Source organism: Suncus etruscus, chromosome 1 (genome assembly GCF_024139225.1).
Source record: "Suncus etruscus isolate mSunEtr1 chromosome 1, mSunEtr1.pri.cur, whole genome shotgun sequence".
Taxonomy (NCBI): domain Eukaryota; kingdom Metazoa; phylum Chordata; class Mammalia; order Eulipotyphla; family Soricidae; genus Suncus; species Suncus etruscus.
In genome coordinates, this window is record NC_064848.1 from 97,423,924 (window position 1) to 97,428,611 (window position 4,688).

Consider the following 4,688-nt stretch of genomic DNA (forward strand, 5'->3'; position numbering starts at 1 on the left):
AATCTGAACACTCAGAATATATTTAAATAAAGAAACACTTATTTCTATGAGAAAATTTCAAAAAATAAAAAATAATATGGCCGATTTGAAAAGCAATATTTATATAATAGTGGGAGAAAATAAAAGAAATTATTACTTTTAAGGCTGTTGGTAGGAAAGGATACAGTGGGATCCTATTTTTGGAAGTCAAAGCAGTCAAATATATCAACTTATAACTGCCTTAGTTCTTGTAAGTAAAAATTATATTTATGTGTTTTTATAAGAAAAATAGTAGGATCTTGACTCTATCAAGCAGAGGAGTCCATTGTCTTACTGGGGCATTTTATCCTCGGTCAAAAATCTTCTTGGGGCAGCAGCTGTGGCGCAGTGGTAGGGCATTTATCTTGCATGTGGCTAACCTAGGACGGTTGGCTATTCAATTCCCCCCTCGCCCCTGCTTCCCATATAATTCCCCAAGCCAGGAGCAATTTTTAAGTGCATAGCCAGGAGTAACCTCTGAGTGTCACTGGATGTAGCTCAAACCCCCCTGCCCCCAATCCTCTTCTTGAAATTTAGGGATATACTTTCAGAAATACTACTTTTAGTTATTATACAAGGAGATTACAAGAGAAGTGCACTGACATAAATGCATTTAAGGATGTTTAGCATTGTGCAATTAATATTAATAGGAAAATTATTGCAATATATTAATTATTAATAAATATTTACCCAATACATTTTGGAATAGCCATAAAAGAGAAAGCTTCTCTGTGTTAATATTTATTCATGGAATTTAAATTATAAAAACATTTCAAATAGCATATACATTCAAACTTCTATGCATGTCTATGTATTTCAATACATATATTTATGTATTTCAATACATATATTTATAAATATATACACTTGGATATATTTATTATGAAATGGTAATCATAAAGGCAGTGCTTTAACTTTCAGAGGAAATAATTTGATTTGTTTTATTTTATTTTATATTTTTGGTTTTTGGGTCACATCCAGCAGCGCTCAGGGGTTATCCTGGCTCTATGCTCAGAAATTGTTCCTGGCAGGCTCAGGGGACCATATGGGATGCCGGGATTCGAACCACCAACCTTCTGCATGAAAGGCAAACGCCTTACCTCCGGCTATCTCTCCGGCTCTGATTTGTTTTATCTTTATAGATTTTACAACCTTTTTATTTTAGTTATTGAACATGTATTTTTCATATAATTGAAATACTTTGAGGTAAGTGCTTTGCTAATTTTATGATAATGTCCATATAAGTACTGTACAGAAAAAATATTTCCAAGTTACTAAAGGTTAATAGTTCTTTAATAGAGTTTTTCAATATAAGCTTTCCTAATCCATGATTTAGTGTAAACTAATCTGAAAAGACCCATTATTCTGCTTGACTGTGTTGATCCGAGTATTTGTTTTTGAATAGATGTGACATTTAAACTATTTCAGCAAAATATTGTTTCTCTAATTGAATTCCTGAGAAAATTATTGAATTGCCATGAATTTGATATTATATTTTATCACGACTCTTTGGAGTGTATCTGGTTTATATAGCCAGTTGTCCATGAAGCCCATGTCCTAAGCTATCAACTCTAAATGTAAGATTAATATCCTTTCTCACACCCCAGAGAATGGCACACATCACAAAGAACGAGAATAAACAGTGTTGGCGGGGATGTGGAGAGAAAGGAACTCTTATCCACTGCTGGTGGGAATGCCGCCTAGTTCAACCTTTATGGAAAGCGATATGGAGATTCCTCCAAAAACTGGAAATCGAGCTCCCATACGATCCAGCTATACCACTCCTAGGAATATACCCTAGGAACACAAAAATACAATACAAAACCCCCTTCATTACACCTATATTCATGCAGCACTATTTACCATAGCAAGACTATGGAAACAACCAAGATGCCCTTCAACAGACGAATGGCTAAAGAAACTGTGGTACATATACACAATGGAATATTATGCAGCTGTCAGGAGAGATGAAGTCATGAAATTTTCCTATACATGGATGTACACGGGATCTATTATGCTGAGTGAAATAAGTCAGAGAGAGAGAGAGAGAGAGAGAAAAACGCAGAATGGTCTCACTCATCTATGGGTTTTAAGAAAAATGAAAGACATTCTTGCAATAATAATTTTCAGACACAAAAGAGAAAAGAGCTGGAAGTTCCAGCTCACCTCAGGAAGCTCACCACAAATAGTGATGAGTTTAGTTAGAGAAATAACTACATTTTGAACCGTCCTAATAATGAGAATGTATGGGGGAAATGGAGAACCTGTTTAGAGTACAGGCGGGGGTCGGGTGGGGAGGAGGGAAACTTGGGACATTGGTGATGGGAATGTTGCACTGGTGATGGGTGGTGTTCCTTTTATGACTGAAACCCAAACACAATCATGTATGTGATCAAGGTGTTTAAATAAAAAAAAGATTAATATCCTTTTGTTGAACTAGTAAATCTATTAACATTTTGAGAACATTTTCAAGAAAAGATTATTCCATTCCTCTTATTAAGTAAGTCTAACAAGACTGAGATGTTATACATTGAAGAGTTTTAAATCCTCTATAGGGTACAATCTAGGTCTTTCTCTTTCACTTATAAAACATCAAAAATAGTTTTGACACAAGATTCTAAGGCAGTTATAAACATATGCTCATTTCCACCATAAACATTCTATGCAATATATGTATATATGGCAATGTTATTTGTTTTTTGTTTGTTTGTTTTATTTAAACAACTTTATTACACACATGATTGTGTTTGGTTTTCAGTCATGTAAAGAACACCACCCATCATCAGTGCAACATTCCCATCACCAATGTCCCAAATCTCCCTCCTCCCTACCCAACCCCTGCCTGTACTCTAGACAGGCTTTCTATTTCCCTCATACATTCTCATTATTAGGATAGTCCGAAACGTAGTTATTTCTCCAACTAAACTCATCTCTGTTTGTGGTGAGCTTCATGAGGTGAGCTGTAACTTCCAGCTCTTTTCTCTTTTGTGTCTGAAAGTTATTATTGTAAGAATGTCTTTCATTTTTCTTAAAACCTATAGATGAGTGAGACCATTCTGCGTTTTTCTCTCTCTCTGACTTATTTCACTCATCATAATAGATTCCATATACATCCCTGTATAGGAAAATTTCATGACTTCATCTCTCCTGACAGCTGCATAATATTCCATTGTGTATATGTTAAATCCAAATGGATGAAAGACCTCGATATCAGACCGGAAACCATAAGATATATAGAACAACACGTAGGTAAAACACTCCAGGACATTGAGACTACAGGTATATTCAAAGAGGAAACTGCACTTTCCAAACAAGTGAAAGCAGAGATTAACAGATGGGAATATATTAAGCTGAGAAGCTTTTGCACCTCAAAGGAAATAGCGCCCAGGATACAAGAGCTCCCCACTGAGTGGGAGAAACTATTCACCCAATACCCATCAGACAAGGGGCTAATCTCCAAAATATACAAGGCACTGACAGAAATTTACAAGAAAAAAAAATCTAATCCCATCAAAAAATGAGGAGAAGAAATGGACATACACTTTGAAAAAGAAGAAATACAAATGGCCAAAAGACGCATGAAAAAATGCTCAACATCACTAATCATCAGGGAGATGCAAATCAAAACAACTATGAGGTACCACCTCACATCCCTGAGATTGGCACACATCACAAAGAATGAAAACAAGCAGTGTTGGCGGGGATGTGGAGAGAAAGGAACTCTTATCCACTGCTGGTGGGAATGCCATCTAGTTCAACCTTTATGGAAAGCAATATGGAGATTCCTCCAAAAACTGGAAATCGAGCTCCCATATGATCCAGCTATACCACTCCTAGGAATATACCCTAGGAACACAAAAATACAATACAAAAATCCCTTCCTTATACCTCTATTCATTGCAGCACTATTTACCATAGCAAGACTCTGGAAACAGCCAAGATACCCTTCAACAGATGAATGGCTAAAGAAACTGTGGCAATGTTATTTGTAAAGAGAAAGAAAAACCTTTCTCAAAATAACAATGTTTTAGCATAATTTGTCTATAGTCTCATTTTATAGTAATAAATATTTAAAGTAATCAATTATTTGATGAGTCCATTCTTAATTTAAATAATAAAATATGTTTGTAAAAGTATTTTTTTTTGCTGGAGTTATAATCTAGTTGGCACAACAAAAGTATTTTAAGCAGAATAAGTCAAGCCACAGAGAATAAGACTATTAAAAATTAGTACTTGCCTCCTAATTCTTACCACAGGCTGTGTTCTTTGCACTGACTGTATAGAAACAGGAGGTACAGTAAATGCACCCCATATACACCTCAACCCAGGGCCTTTGCTTAGTCTGTATTGTGAATTGGGGGACAAAAAAATTAGTACTTAAATCAGGTATAATAATAGAACTAAAAAGAAATCACAAACACTAGTGAATTTAGAAAACTATATTCATTGTTAGCACAATCATCTTTTTAAGTTACATGTACCCCATATTTGCAGGAAAAATGTCTCGATTTTGAAGCTTAAGTATATGTATTTTTAAAGCACTGCAGGCAAATCTGACAGGAAGCCAGGTTGAGAACCATATTTCCAATAGGTGAGCCATCTGGCTTTATTTGGTGTCCCTGGAAAATAAAAGGTGGGGCTTCCATGGTGAGACTGACAAATCAATAAGC

The 4,688-nt window shown here is 35.4% G+C and overlaps 1 non-coding gene across 1 annotated transcript; it reads left to right on the forward strand.

The window, feature by feature from the left end:
* The first annotated feature begins 4,252 nt into the window (after positions 1–4,252).
* LOC126031415 (small nucleolar RNA SNORA51) lies at positions 4,253–4,385 on the forward strand. Its single transcript, XR_007503297.1, has one exon. It is a non-coding gene; the product is annotated as a small nucleolar RNA SNORA51 (small nucleolar RNA).
* The last annotated feature ends 303 nt before the right edge of the window (positions 4,386–4,688 follow it).